This window comes from Zosterops lateralis (genome assembly GCF_965231275.1).
Source record: "Zosterops lateralis genome assembly, chromosome: Z".
Taxonomy (NCBI): Eukaryota; Metazoa; Chordata; class Aves; order Passeriformes; family Zosteropidae; genus Zosterops; species Zosterops lateralis.
The window spans coordinates 37,576,077-37,595,149 of record NC_139800.1 but is presented as its reverse complement, the minus strand read 5'-3'; positions in this window follow the sequence as shown (position 1 = coordinate 37,595,149).

Here is a 19,073-nt window from a genome sequence, read left to right as displayed (position 1 = left end):
ACAGTGAACCACACTTGAAATATTTCTACACAAACACATGCAGCCTAAAGAGTGAGCAAAAGGAGCTCAAACATTGGTCCAGTCCCAGAGGCATGACATCACTGGCGTAAGTGAATCCTAGTGGGATGAGCTATGTCAGTGTTGTGCCATGTCAGATGATTACAGGATCTTTAGGAGGAATAGGCAAGTGATGTAGGTGGGTGACATAGTATATAATGGAGGGCTGGAATGTATGGAGATTGCAGTTGTCACTAGCACAGCTGAGAGCCTTTGGGGAAAGATTGAGGGACAAACAAATAATGCGGATGTCAGTGTGAGAATTTACTATAGACCTCCTGGCCAGGATGATAATCCCAATGAATTATTCTTCTAGGAACTAAGAGACACCTGTAAATCAACTGTCCTTGTCCTGACAGGGCACTTCAGCTTGGCAGATGTTAACTGGAGAAACCACACAGATAACACAAACACGTCCAGTAGATTCCTGAACACCTGAATGATTGTTATGGGTTGAGTGAGAGCTTTAGACAAGCCCTGCCTTAGCATCAGATCTTTGGCAGCAGCTCTAAATCCCCGGACCTAAATCACTCTGGCTTGCAAGTTCTTAAGGATGGCCAATCAGGTGTATTATAAAATGAGTTATTTGCTGAAAAAAAAGGAGATTAACAGACAAAAGGCTTTAAATAGAGGTATTTACTAGACAGGATAAAACTAGTAGATTACATAAAACAGTGCATGACATAAAGGTACCTCTATTATAGCTAGCCATGAAATAGTATAGCTTGGAAGTCAATGTTACTTACCATTGATAATAGTGTACAAGAGTGACGATAGTCCTTTCTCTCAGCCCCCAGGAGAATAATCATGAAGTAAGCATCCTGATTTCAGGGACAAAATTCCACTCATTTTAGGGAATGTATAGACCTTTTCTTTGTGAAAGTATGGTGTAGCTTTTATAGTTTATGAAGTGAGGTGTCTGTCAGTCAGAAATGCCAGCTTCTCTTTCTACATCTGCTTCCACATCAATCGTGTGACACTGAAATAACTCACAGTAAGGCAAACTATCCTGATTGAATTACTTCACCAAGGCTCATCTGAGGCTTAGATAAAAGATGCCCTGAGTTATTGCACCAGCTAACAAACAACAGATAAGCTCTCCTGTGGCGAGGGCAGAAGTCCTGCTACAATGATAACTTCAGGGTACATGTACTAAAGGAGCTGATCAACCCTTCTTGATGTGCTGCTTGTTAACAGAGAAGGTCTTTTGAGAGAAGCACTGATTGGTTCTGCCTTGGTCACAGTGACCATAAAGTGATCAAGTTTAAAATCTCTGTTGTCAATTGGAAAAGTGCCAGCAAAACTTTAACCCTGGACAGGGGCAGAGCAGATGTCAGGCTGCTCAGAGTAATAGTGAGAAAGGCCCTGTGGGGAAAATATTTTTGAAGGTGCTGAAGTCCATCAGTGCTGGTCACCTTTTAAGAATTTCCTCTGAAGAGCACAGAAAGAGACCAAGGGAATCCAGTTGTGATGTTTCTGGATTTCAGTAAATCTCACAGGATCCTTCTGAACAAAATATCTAGCCACAGCTGGATACACACATCATGGGGTGGGAGCAACTAGCTCTCATGGGTCAGGGTTATAGAGAATGGGGTGACATCAGACTGAGAATCTGTCACTAAAGGAGTTCCACAGGGCCCCATCCTTGGCCCTCTGCTCTTCAACATCTTCATAAATGACCTGGACACTGAACTGGAAGGGATGCTGAGCAAGTTCACAGATGATACAAAACTGGGAGGAGCTGTTGACTCCCCCGAGGGGAGGGAGGCCCTGCAGAGAGACTTTGACAAATCAGGGGTCTGGGCAATCACCAATCATATGAATTTCAACAAGGGAAAGTGCTGAATTCTGCATCTGGGATGGGGTAACCCTGGGTGTATGGACAGACCAGGGAATGAGACATGGAAAGCAGAGCCATGGAAAGGGACCTGGGGGTCCTGGTCAGTGGCAAGTTGAACATGAGTCAGCAGTGCCCTGGCAGCCAGGAGGACCAGCCCTGTCCTGGGGGGGTATCAGGCACAGCATCACCAGCCGGGCAAGGGAGGGGATTGTCTTGCTCTGCTCTGAGCTGGGGCAGCCTCACCTCCAGTGCTGGGGGCTGGTTTGGGTCACAATATGAGAAGGATCTAAACCTATTAGATGGTGTCCAAAAGAGGGTAACAAAGATGGTTAATAGCCTTGAGGTAATCCATATGAGGAGCAGCTGAGGGCACCTGCTTTGTTCAGCCCACAGGAGACTGCGGACAGACCTCACTGCAGTTTCAACTTCCTCATGAGGGGAAGAGGAGGAGCAAGCACTGACCTCTCCTCTGTGGTGATCAGTGAGAGGACCTGAGGGAATGGCCTGAAGCTGTTTCAAGGGAGGTTTAGGCTGGATATTAGGAAAGGTTTTTTACCCCAGTTGTGGTTGGGCACTGGAACAGGCTCCCCAAGGAAGTGGTCACAGCACCAGCCTGACAGAGTTCAAGAATTCAGACAATGCTCTTAGGAATATTGTGTGACTCTTGGGGATGGTGCTGTGCAGCGATGGCAGTTGAATTTTATGAACCTTCTGGGTCCCTTCCAAGTCTGGGTATTTTATGATTCTCTTCTATGAGTCTATTATTGTAACCGAGAGATGCATCTTTTATTTATTAAATAAGAGACCACTATTACATCTAAAATGTGGAGTAATTATTCTAAAAGCATTGATCAATTTGTTAAGAACTTTAAGGTAAAAATATAGAGTCTCTGTTGTTGCCGCAGTAAGACTTACCACACATAGCCTTAATCTGTCACTGATACAAATACCACCTCCTTTTACTTAATTTCAGGAAAACATCTCAGAAGTACTCTAGGCCAAAAAGGGATGATAAATGATTTTGAGATGGAAAATTGAAGTGGATTGATTAGGAGCAATTTTTTATGTTTTACACAATGAAAAGATAAACTACAGGATTCATGGAGACAATTTGCAGAGCAACCTCTTCTCTCTAATGGCTGCTAGACTAATGTAGAAGCACACACCTAGAAAGTAGAGAAATCCATTTACCCAATCACGTAATTTAAGCAGTGAAGAGAAGTAGTGGATTTTTCCATTACCTTTTATATTAGCTTTGCTACATTCCACCTGTGACCCTTATTTTGAGAGTGCTGTGCTCCTTTAAACAAATCTGTAAGCATAATGAAGTTCCACTTCAAAATCTTTCAAAGTAGACTAAGGGCATTTAAAAAAAAAACATCATTAGAGACATAACCAATTTCACTAATTCCTGGTAATCTACTGTAAAACTAAATTATTTGCTAAGAGGTCTAATAAATTCTCATCTTCAGGAGCAGGAAAGAACATTTCTTGTATTTCCTTTGGAACAAAAACTAGATACTATTCTCTTCTGATTATTTACTCTGTGGTTGTCCTGGGATCTGCAAATTTTGTTTTTAGTATTGACTGAGAGTTTGGGGTTTTGTAACAGGAAATAGAGTCCTATTTAAATCATGGTATGATTTCTTTTCTTTTAGTACTGTTCATGTGATAATAGATAGCTTTTTGTTGCTGGAGAGATAGAAAGTATATCCTTAACTCCATTCATTGCATCAAGTCACAGTACACAGAATAATTATCTTTATGTTCCAGATGTCTCCTCTCAGGACCATGTCTATTAATTGCTGGAACTGCATTAAAAAGAATAACATCAGTAAAAACAACCCCAAGAGCAGAAGTTGATTCTGTGCAATGCTTTTAAGGTTCTTTTATTGAAATAAGAACTTGTTCTAAAAGGTATTTTCAAAAATACTCAGAAGGAAAATGCAAACATATTCAAAGTAAATATTCTTCATTATTTCATACTGAAAACAAACACCATAACTAGCAGTGTCAGGTTCCCTAGGAATCTGAAATACTTTTATACATTGTTTTCTGATCTTCTGATGAATGTATGCAATAAATAAAATGTGTTGTGACACTTCAAAATATTTTCTATGTTATAGCAAGACCAAATTAAAGATTTTATCCAGGAATAACTGCTTGAATTCTGCATTACACATACAAAGGCCCCCAAAAATGTGGAAAAACTGTTACAGCTTTTATGGTAGAATGATTAAGATCTGTACAGAGAAAACAGAAGAACTGAAAATGCCAGCTTATTTATTTTTACAGCAGCTCTACTTATAAACCATTAATATAGCTAACAACATTCTCATTGCACAATACTCTGTTTTAAAACATGAGAGGAACCTGCAACTTCCTGAAATATGTATTAATCTTAACTGCAGTAATTCAAAACCAATGTTAAATATCAGCTACTTGTCTAAATACTGATTTGAATGCATTATTTAGATATTGTAAGAGCAAGGTTAGCATAGTACATCAGCATTATAGTATTTATGGATATTTCAGCAGTACCTAGGTTTTTAAAACAGGTCTCACAATTCCTGGTTGGGATGTTAAGGAAAACAAAAACAAGTTAGTAAATATAAATTTTACAAAGGCACATTTTAATTAACATATTAGACGTACATGGGGCGTAATTTTTTAAAAATAATTAGGATCTCAAAAAGGGTCGGTAGTTTTGATCTGCCTCCTGCATGTGCTGGTAATCCCACTACATATAAAGGATTTACTGATGATTTAGATAAAATGAGCTAAGTAAATAACTAGAAAGGAGTAAGACTTCTTCAAACCACACAGAGCTCATTATCCACTCCAGAAAAACCAAGGAACCAGGAAAAAATAGGGTATGATGTCCTATTTGAACAGCAGGAACTGGATTAGCAAAATTCTTGTCAAGCAAGAACAAAAATGAATTTTAATGTAAAAAGAGATTCTGATAAACAAGGTTTCCGATTTAGGCAATGTAGATATATACATAGATAGAGATGGATCTAGATCTAGATCAATATACACTGACATTTAAAGCCAATTTACTAAAGAAGCAACTTTTGCAAACTAAGAGATACTATATCTTAAAATTACATGGTGACTTTGAAGTCCGGAAAACCTCCATTTTTTTAGTACTGGAGGTAGTTGTCAGCACTTAATGTCTGTGAATTCAATTCTTGATTTCATAAAAGTTTCCCTTTCTGCTACTGTAACTATATCTTCTTTTCCATTCCATGCTAATGAATTGCACAGGTTGCAGACCTAAAATTAGAACCATGCAGAGAAGCTCATTTTATACCAGAAATGCCTTAAGATATGGTTACTAAGGGACAGAAGATGGGCCAGAAGAAGTTCCCAGCATAAATAGGACTCCACTGGCAAAAAGTGCCTTGGTGATTCTACATAATAGATAATAGATACAAAAATTACACAGCTGTGGATTACCAAAATCGGCACATTTGTAGGTCATAGTCCACTTTTGTTAGGATAAAAAAAACCCTTTCTGTAGGACTAACTGCATCCACCCAGGGATAGCTTTAGGGATATCTCAAGTGCTGATATCCTTCAAAAGGAAAACATTCTGTATTCAGACCCTAAAAAATGATAATTTTATAGTAATGGAGAAATGTGTTTGAAGGGATCTGTCAGATTTTACTTTTTTTATTATTCTCTCTTATCTCTGTGCTCATAGGCACTGCATATTCAGCCTGCCTGCCTGTCCTTTTCTGCTACACCACCAAACATCTATTTATTTCCAGCCTTGCCAGCTTCTAGTCTTCTAACTTTTAGCATGCCCATTTACCATTGTAGGAGCAAATGTGAACAGTAGGGAGAAGGAACTCTGCAGACCTGAGATATTCTAGAAACACGTGGCTTTATTGCAAGGGTTGTGGGTAAAGAGCGCCTGCCTTCAGCCACCAGCCTCGGCTGAAGTGAAGCCCCAAAGAGAGAGGGAGAGAGAGACCGGGTATGAGGTAAGGGAGGTAAAAAAGCTGAGGGGTAAGAGAGGTAAGAGAGAGGTAAGAGCAAGAGCAAGAGCAAGAGTAAGAGAGAGGTCAGAGTAAGAGCGGTAAGAGAGGGAGCAGTTAGAGAGGACCTTGTTACAATACATTATATCTCCTTTTGTGTTGAATATTCTAAGTTACAGTGACCAACTGGTGCAAGATACAAAACTTACAAACTTTGCATACAGCCCATGAGAACTACGATATTACCATATCATCTTATATTCTAAACTCTAAAGACTACTTTTCTTATCTATTTTTTCCCTGATGCCTTGGCAGGGTGGAGAGGGGCTACATTCTTGGGTCCTTTTGTTTTCTATCCCTCAACCTAACTCCAGCTAACCACTGTCTTCCTGCCTGCCACGATCACATCTCAAAGCTGGCCTTCATTTCTATTTCACTCACAGGTTTTACAGCTCCAGTATTTCTCACCAGGCAATCATATCTGCAAACCCTTCCTGTCCTATCTTTTCCAACAACCATCATCTTACAGTTCATATGAAGACCCTTTCCCATAACTCTTCAAGTTTCTCACCCTAGTTGTTCTTCTCTTTTTCTTCTGCAGGCCTTCACATTACCAAATTTCCTTTTCCCTATCTGGGCCTTGCTTGCCTCTTACATATCCAGCTTTTACTTCCTAGTGTTCTGTCCAGGTACTCAGAATTCAGGACTGTCCTCTGCACCTGGACAACCCTTTCAAAAATATATATCTATGTTGTAGCTTTCATGCTTTCTTTTCCTCTAGCCTCTGCCTTTTCCTTGTTTTCTGTCTTCCGAAGACTCAGTCATCTCCACTTCATTTGCCCATTTCTCTCTTTCAGAAGTTGAGGTCTGCAGTGCAGGAAAAACTCCTCTCCTCTTAGCTGTTGTGCTAAGTGCAAGAGTGCCACTGGTGCCAGTGACAGCAATTATAAAGAAAGTCCTCAGCAGTCATTTCAGTTTAAGAGGCAGCACACATCATACAGTCTAGTTAAAGAAGGGTGCCTTTACAGGGAGAATTTGTGTGTATGAAGTGGTTACCAACATAGACCCTACTTTCAGTAGATTTTCTATAACATAGTGTATAGCAGAGTAAGATGGTAGTGCTGCCTCTCTTCCAGCTGTTATGTCATTACCTGAAATCAAATAAAACCCAGAATCCTTGACTCTGTAGGAAAGTGAGTGTGGAGAAAAATGTTGAGAGTATGCGTCCTCAGACTTGAATATCAGTAAGTAAACAAAAAACTTAATATTTTTGAAATGTAATATGAAAAAGTAGTTCCACAAGCCTCCTGCTTCTTGGAGCAGAGACACCTACTCTACTCCTGTTATTGTTTCTCTATTGACTTCTTATTCATCACTTAAAATACTAGAACAAGAAGGAAACACGATGGAAAACTGCTGCATTGTGATAATCTTCACCTTGTAAAACAACCACCCAAAACGGTGTTCAAGACTGTAAACCAAAAAATAGAAAACCAGATTTTTCTAGACAAAGAATTTATTCTACTTGGTTTCCTGTATCTGAAAGGGCAATAAGTTGGAGACAGCAATAAGTTACTGGGGTACTCAGCCTCTTGAGCTGGGACAGGGATAGGGAGTAGAATGAACCTCCTATAGTCCAAGGAGAAATGGTCAATGATTTACTAGATTGCTTAGACCCACACAAGTCTATGTGGTTGGATGGAATCCACCTGGGGATACTAAGGGAGGTCTTGAAAGTGCTGTCTGAGCCACATTGTCTCATTTATCATCAGCCCTTGTCAAATGGGGGATCTTAGATCACTGAAGGTTGGCCAACATGATGTCCATTTACAGAAGGGTCAGGAGGATCGAGATAACTGTGGGCAGTCAGTCTGACCTTGATATCAGGGAAAGTCATAGAGCAGATAATTTTGAGTGTCATCACATGCTATATGCAGGACAGCCCAACCAGGAGGGGTTTGTGGAAGGCAAGTCCTGCTTGAACAACCTGATCTCATCCTGTTATCACCCTATGAAGTGGGTGATCCACTTAACAGATGGGGGAAAGGCTCTGAATATTGTCTACTGGGACATTAATAAAGCCTTTGACAACAGCATTCTTACAGCATTCTCCCAGAGAATCTGGGTGTTCATGTCTTGGATGGGTCCACTGTTCACTGGGTTAAAAACTGGCTGGGTGACTGGGCTGAGAGTGCTGGTGAATGGAGTTAGATCCAGTTGGTGGCCAGTAACTACAGGTTCTCCAGGGAGCAGTATTGGGACCATGCTCTTTAATATCTTGATCAAGGATCCAGATGAGGGGATTGAGAGCATTCAGTAAGTCTGCAGGTGACACAAAGTTGGGTGGAGTGTTGATCTGCTGTAGTGTAGGAAGGCCCTGCAGAGGAATCTGGGCTGAGGCTGAGAACAACAGCATGAGGTTCAACAAATCAACTGTGGGGTCCTGCACTTGAGTCACAACAGCCCCAGGCAGCCCTACAGACTTGGGGCAGAGTAGCTGGAAAGCTGCTTGGTGCAGAGGACCTGGGGGTGCTTGTTGACAGTAAATGAACACAAGCCAGTGTGTTCCCAGGTGACCAAGAATGTCAGTAGCATCCTGGCCTGTATCAGCAACAGTGTGGCCCGCAGGACTAGGAAAGGGATCATCCCCCTGTATTTTGCCCTGATGAAGCTGCACCTTGCTTTGGGCCCCTCACAACACGGATATTGAGGGGCTGGAGTGTGTCCAGAGAAGGGCAACAGAGCTGGGGAAGGGTCTGGAAAACAAGTCCAGAACTTGAGGAGTGGCTGAGGGAACTGAGGTTGTTTAGCCTGGAGCAAAGGAGGCTCAGGGGTGACCTTATCACTCTCTTCAACTCCCTGACAGGAGATCGCAGCCAGGTGGGGATCGGCCTGTTCTCTCAGGCAACCAGTGACAGGACAAGAGGTAATGGCCTCAAATTGCTCCAGAAGAAGTTTAGGTTGGATGTCAGTAAAAATTTCTTGCCTGAATGGGTTGTCAAGCACTGAACAGGTTACCCAAAGAAATGGTTGGGTCACCATCCTTGGATGCATTTAAAACATGTGTAGATATGGAACTTAGGTACATGGGTTAGTGGTGGACTTGGCAATGGTGGATGAATGGTTGGACCCAATGATCTTAATGATCTTTTCCAACTGGAATGAGTCTATGATTCTAAGTAAAGTATTATTTTATATCTGAGTGTTAGGATTAAGAGTTAGGGATTATGGAGTTTGGTTTAGGGTGTTACAGTTTAGTATTTGGGGTTATTAGGGTTGGTTTATGTTTCCTTGTATTTTGTTTTATGTTTTTACCATTACCTACTTAAAAGTTCCAAGTGAGTGTAGAGAAAGTGTCTTATACTGATAATACACTTCAGTTAAAAAAATGCAATTACAAAAATAGTACAAATGATAATGAATTTATAATTAAAAAAACAAAAAGAATATGAGAAAAAGTATTATGAGCATCACACACAACAGTAAAGTCAGAAACTGGAAAACAGGATTACATTATTGGTAAGGCTTGTGTGTGATTGAGAGACTTGTTCTTAGCAACATAACTAGTTCTGTGTATTTATTTCTCTAACCTAAGGAAGATTTTCCTTAGACCAGGTCTATCTATCCTCACTGAATTTATCAGTTATCAAAAAGATCTTTCAAATAATACTATAATTGTCATTTCATGTAGCTTTGCTATCAATTCCAAATGATTATTAATTAATATTGTGATGAGTAATGCTACTTACAAATGTTCGGTTAGTGTTTTAAATCAGTTTTCATAATTAGATAAAACTTGTGCAGAGATCTTTGCTGGCTGAGTTTTTTGGTGTTGTTTTTACAGTTTAAGTAATACTAATGATATGTGGATTATGACATTAACTGTCCCTAGTGTATTAGACTGTGCACATACCAGATTTTTTAAAAAGAGATTACCCTGACTAAGGTTTGTGTGGTAACAGAAAGAGGTAAGAATTTAAGAAAACTAGGGATAGATCCTATAACGAAAAAAATAGGTTTTTTTTGAATATAAGTGTTGCATTACCTGAATCAGAGATGGTAGACAAGAACTAAATTTTAACAATATTTTATATTCACTAAAACCTCTGACTATCTGGCATAGACTTATTACCTCATTTTCTTGATTTCCAATGAGGAACTATTAAGTGCAAAGATACAACCTTTGGCTGAGTATGTCCACAAGCCCAAGATTGCTGAAAGAATCCAGGAGGTAACACTTTATCCTTGCCATGCTACCCTTCACACCTAGTACTAGACATTTTCAGACAAAATACTGAACTACATGGGTTATTGATATCAATGTTTATAGGCTTCCTTTATTGTTGGTTATATATAAAAAAGTATTAAAAATTTCATGTGGTTGCCCTACTATTCCACCATAAGTTAATATTTCAATTCTTGTGTATGAGTATATTTTGTTTACAAATGGTTTTTTATACATTGAAAATGTGGAAAATCACATTTGGTGTTTATCGTTTCATTTATATACTTTAGTAATGCATTCTGAGAACTCATTAGGATACATGGATTGAAAATTCTCATTTAAAGTTGAATAGATGTTTAGCAACTTTAAGATTTAATTAGAACCCTTCCCTGCATTTCATTATGAGTTTATTTCATAATTACTCAATAAATAGGTCCTACCTATTTACTAATGCAGAATAGACAACACATGACACTGCTGAATTACAACTGCACAGCTGGAGAAGATACTTTGAGAAATAAAGAAAAGATAAATGTACTGTTTAAAAAACATCAGGGGAAAAGTCAGTATCAAGAATCCTTCCTTGACCTTCACCCACACTCCCCTTCACTGCTGTAAATAGTGCTATGAAATTCAGCATGGCTTGTTTATATTCTAATTAGAACCAGTTCGTCCTTTACTTATGCAATCTAGAGGAATTGGGATATTGGTACTGATATTGATAGAAGAAAGTTAGGCTCCTAACCAACGGAAGGATGGGTGAAGTGCTGCAACAGACCATGCACTCACTGCATTGAATTTAATCCAGTGAGTGAACAGGATGGTGTAGAATTGGGTTCTGTGGTGGTGCTTAAATTCAATTCCAATTGGGTTTTCACTGCTCCGGTTTGGTTTTATAATTTGTGTTTTATAATTTTGTATTTATTTCTATTGTTTAAGATGGCCTCTCCTTCCCTCTCCTTCTCTCCTTCCCTCAGACTTTCCTTCCCCCCCCCTCAAACCTTCCCGCCAAAATCTTGGTTGTCCTGGTAACCCCATCCCATAATAGTTGTTTACCGCTTTTCGGTTACCTGTCAATCTTTAAGTTATATAACTTCCCCACCCCCTCATCATGTATTCCTCCTCCCCAAGTTACCTATTATTGGTTCAAAAGTTGTGCATCCCCTCATTATACGTTGGCAAAGAGTTTTAATTGGTCCCACGCGATCCCACCCCCGAACCTACTCAATAAAAAGCCGTGCCATTTCGAGGCCAGCGTCTCTCTCCGGAGCGCTGCCTTGGGACCACGCACCCCTTGGTTGCACACCCTGAGAGTCCCGCCTTTCTATTCTGCGCACTATCCGCACCGTGGTCGAGTTTGCCCACGCCTCTGGCAAAGTGAGCCCCTGGATGTAGTGGCGGCAGGGCTGGCCGGAACTGCACCCATTGGAAAAGCCGATCCACTGCAGGGTTCAAAATATATTAAGACGCATTTTGTTTTTCTTTGGGAGCAAAGTCCTAAATATACAATTCCTTTTGCTTGTGTGATACCTATATTGCATGACTCTCTGAATTCTGACAGGAAAAAATGAAGTTAGCATGATGATTCAAGACTGTTTAAAGGAAATGTTCTATTACATTAACAGTTGGACTGATGACTTCAGAGACTTTTTCCAACCTGAACAATTCAATGATTCTGTGTTACCACCTCTCAAAAAGATGATCACGTTATTGTTATTGTTACATTATTTTTGTACTCATTCACAGAAGTACAGTATATACTTTAACACTTCCAGATGTAAGAAATTAGAGTTCAGTTGAATACTTAGGAGAAAATAATGATTCACTGTGCCTTCCTTTCTCTTTTGATATGAAAATTTTAACAAGAAACATATGGTAGATACTAAGCTCCCTCAAATTAAGCAATTAATTCCAATTATTTTGTATATCTTCATTGTTAGCTTTAATCAGTATTAATATGTATGATTTTAATTTTCAGCTGCTTCTGCAGTTGAATTGGGCTTTCTACAATCACATACAGTTTTCAACATCACAGAAAGCTTTGATTTTCCCTTTTTCCATCCTTCTTTTTTATTATTCTTTACTGCTCCTAATAAAGACATTATTTGGGTCATGAAAGAAAACAAAGGATACAGTAATCTTTCTCTCATTTTGATATTCATAGCTCCACCTCAGCTTCCTTCCCTTCTGTTCTTGACTTTCCTCTTGTTATATTTTCATCCTAATTTCCTCCTGCTGATTCCAAAGGATGCTGTTGCTATCCTTCAGCAGAACAGTGGCTATAGCTCTATACACAATAAACTGGCATATGCACTCTCCGTGTCTCTCCCCCTGCTTCTTTTCACTCCTGCAGCATTTCCTCCTTTGTACCTCAGGGAACTGATTCAAGCTAAAATCCAGCCCAACAACTACTGAGAATTTTTAACCCAGCAGCTAATGGTGATGATTTTGATTGTTTTTAACACAGCTGCTACGCAAGCATGAAAACAGGGCCAAGGAAAGGTTTAATACCTTCTTAGTGTAGCATGGTTTGTACAGATCCAAAGCTAATCTAAACTATGAAGTGATCAAGTCCTTAATCTATTTTCAGTCAGCCAAATCCTACCTAAAATCTTAGGTGCAACATGGACGTTATTTAATTAACTGGGGTTATTACACAACTTCCAGCAAAATGGCACAAATTATATCAGCTTACACATCTTTATACCAATACCACAATGTCCAACAATTGTCATTCTGTGTCAATCTTACCACAAATAATTAATTGCACTGAACATGTTCCCCATAAAACCCAAACAAATTCACCTCCCCTGCTTGAAAAGCATTAGGTTACCCAAGGCACCTGAGAGGTTTGCAGACTTCTTCTGTAGAATTAATATACAAGTTTTTGCTTTCAACAACATTCCAAATGAGACAGAATGGTAAAAAAAAAACATAAAGCAGCATGAAACTTTTGGCAGACGAGTTCTGCAATAAGAGTGTCCAATAAAAGTTTTGCTACTGATTGCTCTATGCATACCACTAGAGCAACATCAAGCACACCATACAATGTTGTGCGTAAAGAACATTGTTTCCTTGGCTAGCACAGCAACCTTAGTTTATTTAAATACATTTTTCTACAGAAACCAAATTAAATGAAAACCAGTATATGATGCTTGGGTTTTTAAAAAGTTTTATTTGAGCTTTTGCTTTTTCCTCCTCCAATCAAGTAAGGAAAGATCTTGTTAAAATACACTGCCTTTAAGATACTTGACTTTCCCTCCAACCACCCTGTCCTTTTCCACTAAAAAATTCTCCTCCTCTAACAGTCCCTAACACTCTCAAAATGAAGTCAGAAAGTCACACCATTTCCCAATATTAGAATATACTTCTGTCATGATAAAAAATTGTTTTGCCTTCTTCCATCACAAAATATCTTTCTTAAACATTTAAATCCTTGGCATAATACAATATGAAAGTATTGGAAGTATTTCTCAGGAAGATGTAAAGCTGTAAATTACACTGAAGACATACTATTGGATTCTTAGATTCAAAACTATTCACTTCACAAAATAATGAGTCTTCATAAATAACATAAACTGTGGATTTAAATCAGTTTGTTAAGATTATCAGAACATTAATATTTTTCCTTAGCACACTTTCATGTATCTTCAGATGAGAAAAAAACTTCTACAAAGAAAGCTTCCCTTTACAAAGAAGCAGCAACAGAGGCCTTAATATTTAATTTCTATCTACAAGATAATGGTTTGGTAAAAGCTCCATCAATACATAGCATACAGGTGAAACGTACCAGATTCTGTGTCACATGGATAACTTACTACTAAAAGTAGACATGCTGCATTTTGTATACTTTCTGTCTTTGCAGTGTGATTAAAAATCAATACTCATGTATAGAGAAATAGTACAGAGCTGTCAATATTCACAATTATGCTACCTCTTTATTTTTGTAACCAGGGCCTAATTTACTGATTGCTATAAAGGCCATTATGAAGATATCATTAGATCAAACTAACTCCCAATTTTATTTTCAAATAATAGAAATGGAAGAATGGTCACTGAATCAAGAGTTTTAAATGCAATTGGGAAAATGACAGTCACCTAACCAGTGCCACCTTGTAGAAAAAAAACAGACTTATAGGGTTTTTTGGTCTCTTGATTAGTCATCAACCATCACCAACATTAGACAGTAGATAAAGTACTTTGCTAGAGATAGAGGAGTATTTCACACTGTCCTTTCTTATTTTACATTAAAAGATTATATTAATTCATATATTACAATACTGGTATTAGAAAATAAGAAGGTCATAGATAAAAGACAATGTTGATTTTAAAAATATTGTGAGAATTATCCTCATGTTCTTTCATGAATAGCAATGGGCCCTGTAAGGAAGACATCTGCTTATCTCCTATTTTGTCTTTGCCTACACTAGTCAACGTGATTCCATAGCACTTGACAGCTGATGCTTGCTTTTCTATCTGACCACCTCCAAAAAACCCCAAAATCTATTTCAGTGCTCTTCCATACACTAACATTTATTTTAAAGTAATATAATATTTATACAGGCCCTTACTGTGCATATGCTTGGCAGAATATTCTAGGCAGCTCAAACAAATTTTTCAATATTTGCATTTCAGCTAACCATTTGTAAATGAAAGGTTTAAGAAAAACGATGTGTTTTCATAAAAAGGTATCTAATAAAAGATAATTTGAATGTTTTAAGTTATAAGTAGATCCTTATTTATACTTTCAACTTAATGGCACTTTCTAGTTTGGAGAAACTGTATGAGGGAATTACATTAACAGTTAGTATAAGGGAATAAGTTAAGCATGTGCTTAGGCAGCCAGCAGCATTAGGGGCTGCTGTTTTTATTTAAGGTAAATGATAGATTTGTTGTTTAATAGCAATAATATTTGCCCCAATTTTATATATAGTACACATCTGTTAAATGATGATCGTACTGTACTTGTAAATATAAAAAGAGATTGTCCTAGGAGCAGGAAAGTCAGGTTGAATATTTAGATTGAAATTACATTTATTTCCTTAATGCTGGTAGTGGAGAACAACACTTCCTCATAATTACCACAAATCACAATCTTTTCCATCACAGATTCTTTGTGTTCAACATAGGTATATTTTCACCTTAGCATTTTTAAGTTTTTTTAATTTGAAAGAATGTTTTGTGAAGGTTGTTATTCTGTCAATACTTAAAAAGTGAGATCAGATTTTCATCTTCTGCAGTTAGTGCTACCATTGCCTCATTCTCGGACTGTGATTATCAACATCAATAAAAGAAATCCTTGAGCCTTTAAGCAGAAATAATAATCTGCTTTTCATAGAATAATCATAGAATTGTTAAGGTTGCAAGAAACTTTTAAGACCATCCAGTCCCACTGTTCAGCATTACCACTGTAACCCTGAATCCCTAAACCACACCACCCAGCAACAGATCGAGACTCTTCTTAAGCACCTCCAGGGATTGTGAGTCTACCACCTCCCAGGAAAACCTATTTTCTGACCACTCTAACAGTGAAAAAGACTTTTTCTAATATCTAATCTGAATCTCTCAACTGTCTCATCTTAAGGCCATTTCCTTTGGTCCTCTCCTGCAGGCACAGTAGAGGAGACCAGCCCCCACCTCACTGCATCCTCCTTTCAGGGAGTTGTGGAGAGTGATGAGGTCACCCCTGAGCCTCCTCTTCTCCAGACTAAGCAAATCCAGATCCCTCAGCCATTCTTCAGATGATATGTCTCTAGTCCTTTCATGAGCCTTGTTGTCCTTCTCTGGACACTCTTCAGCACCTCAAAGTTCTTTTTGAAGTGAGAGGCTCAAAACTGAACACAAGATTTGAAGTGTGACCTCACAAGTGCCAAGTGCAGGGGGAAAATCACTGCCCTGGTCCTGCTGGCTACACTATTCTTGATACAGGCCAGGATGCCACAGGGCTTCTTGGTCACCTGGACATACTGATTCATGTTCAGCCAGCTGCCAGCCAGCACCCCCAAGTCCCCTTCTGCAGAAGAGCTCTCCAGCCACTCCTCCCCCAGCCTGTAGCACTGCATGGGGGTGGCTGTGCCCCGAGTGCAGGACTCAGCACTTTGCCTTATTGAGTCTCAAGAAGTTGTCCTTCGCCCATTCATTGAGCCTCTTCAGGTCTCTTCATAGACCTTTTATTTCTCCCTTATAGAAAAGACTGATTTCAGCAAAGTTCTGTTAATATAAAAAAGGGCAAAATGCAGGCTTCACAAATAACATCTGAATTAGTAATACAGCATAAAGCAGAGAGGTGAGCTGAGTTGGGTGAACCAAGGGATTTCCACAGAAAGAGTTACAGATTACAGGCCTTTCTGCATAAGGGTATTTTCCTATTTACCATGGGAGCTTTCACCCTCAAAGGAAATTTGCCTCAATTCTGTCACTATTCAAAAAGCAGTAGGAATTCCAATCCAATTGACAGAGCACCTACAGACCTGTTGAGCACCTTTATGAGTGGAGATTAGAGCTGGGAGGCATTTCATACTTGCTGCTTCTTAGTAAAATGACACTTGGATATTTTAGTTGAATTCCCTGTACAGACTTTAGAGAGTCCCTGTATAAACTTTAAGATACTCAATACAGTTAATTTAGCTGGTATAGACCACTGCGCCATGTTAAACAACTTGTAGAAATATAAGTTTGACAAAGACAAATGCAAATTCCTTCATCCTTGCAGAAATAACTCCATGCAGCAGTATGGGTTGGGAACCAGCTGGTTAAGAAACTTCAGAGTAAGAGCTATGTGCACTTGTGTGCAGCTTAACAGAAGTCAGCCATGTGACCTTGTGGTGGGAATGACCATCAGAGTCAGCAAGCAGGTCCCTGAGAGCAAGCTGCTTTCTGCTTTCAGCACTTGTGAGACTGCATGTGGAATGTTGTGTTCTATTTAGCATTCTCTAGCACAAGAAAGCCACTGACAGTGAAGTATGTGGCCAGCAGACACTGCCAAGGTGGTCAGGGAGATGGTGCACATGCCATTTGCTGGAAAGAATGAGAGAACCAAATTTTTTAGCCTTAAGAAAAGAATCAGAAGCTGGACAAATTCTAACAGCCACACACTGCAATTTCACTCTGTTAGAAGACTCAGCACAATAAGGAAAAAAGTCCTTAAGGAAAAGAGTAAAAATGACAGACTGATACAAAAGTCTGTCATCCACACACATTTAGATGAGCAGCTGATTTGTAATAAACGTGCCTCTTCTGTTGAATTCAGAGTTGCAATGTCACTTTACCTTTATCCTCTCATTTGTTTTTATTACTATTGGTATTCTGTCCCTTCTAGGATCATAACACCAGCTAATTGGATCTGAAATGAGAGGTGTTATATTTTTAAAGTCCTTTCTGCCTTTTCCTGTCAGATAAATAAATTTAATTTTCCTTGCCACCAGATAATTCAGAAACATTGTACTATAAGTCATTCTTTCCTCCCCTAAAATAAAAAGCTTAGAGTTATCACCTTCTTATTCAGAAAAGAAATGTTTGACATTATTACATTGAGACATCAAGAAATAGATTTTTACATTTAGAACCAAATGTTGTGTACTGTTCCATTACTGTGAAAATTTCTGCTTTTGATATGACCTGAAATAAATAATTCTTCTACTGTGAACTCGCATTACTGACCAGTCCAGAATACCTTTTAGGAAATCCCTTAACATTCTTCACCCATACTTTGAAATTACATTATCTCAACTAGCTGTTACTTCCTGAGAACACAGCCTACATTCAGGGAGAAGGAGGTTGCCGGGTTATGATGTGCATATTTGTGGCCAAACTAATATCCAGTAGAATTAGACTATTCCTCAAGCTATTCTTGCCAGCCTAGTATTTTTGGAAGCCTGCCATATTTCTTGGACTAGCCATGGCCTTGTTCTACAGTTTGAGTGAATATCTTGAAAAGAACTAGGGCACAGCAAAGTTTCTGAGAGCCTTCTGTTTTCTCTAGCTTGCCTTAATGACAGAGCTTTTAAAGGATATTCTGATGCAGGTACCTGGCACTGGCATAGCACATTCTTTGGTTTCATTCTCTTGAATAACCATAAGGCAAGAGCCAACTTTCATTGTTAACAAGAGTAACATCCATGTCTTTGTATGAGAATATTGTCGGTTTCATATACTGACACCAAATTAATTGGAAGTTTTCACTGTGACCAGAAACAAACAACAAAAAAACCCTGCTTATTTTCCCCATTAAAAGGAAAACATTCTTGAAGAACATGGATTCTGAAACTGCAGTCAGATACACCACAAGAGCAGAAGTCTACTTAGCACCTGAAACAAAGATAACAACAAGAAGTCAGTTTGTGATATACTGTAGGCAAGAGATGACAGGAAGTGCAAAACCTGCCTTCTGCCAGAAAGCTACATGTGAGGTGTGAGAGCAGCTGCCGTGACAAATGCCTTTCAGCAGCTACTACAGGAGTGCTGTTGCACCCTCCAGAAATGTGGCCATACCTCTGCTGGAGTTGCAACCTGTGTTGTGAATTCAGCCTGTAAGAACAGCAGCTATCTGAAGGGCTCTGACACACACCACTGCCAGTACACTGAGGCAATATATGCACACCATGCACACAGAGAGCATCAAAACATTAAGACTGTTAAAAGTTGATCCTAAGAGCAAACAAAGTGGGTAAGGCAAGAACCAATGACTGGTATACATAGCCACATAAACCATTTTCTGTTTGACATCAGCTCTTAACTAAGGATGCTTTCTCAATACCACTATTCCTTTGCCTTATTGAAAAAACTATGCAATATTTCTCATTAATTCTAAAAGCTTGAACACAGATCTGCCTTATACACCAGAAAATTGCCCTGAATTATCTGCAGGGCAGCCATGCTGTAAACAGCTTTTTTGAGATCTTTCTGCTGGCACTGGACCACAGGCATGCAAGTGGCTTTCCAGAGAGCACATGTTGAAAATGAAGAC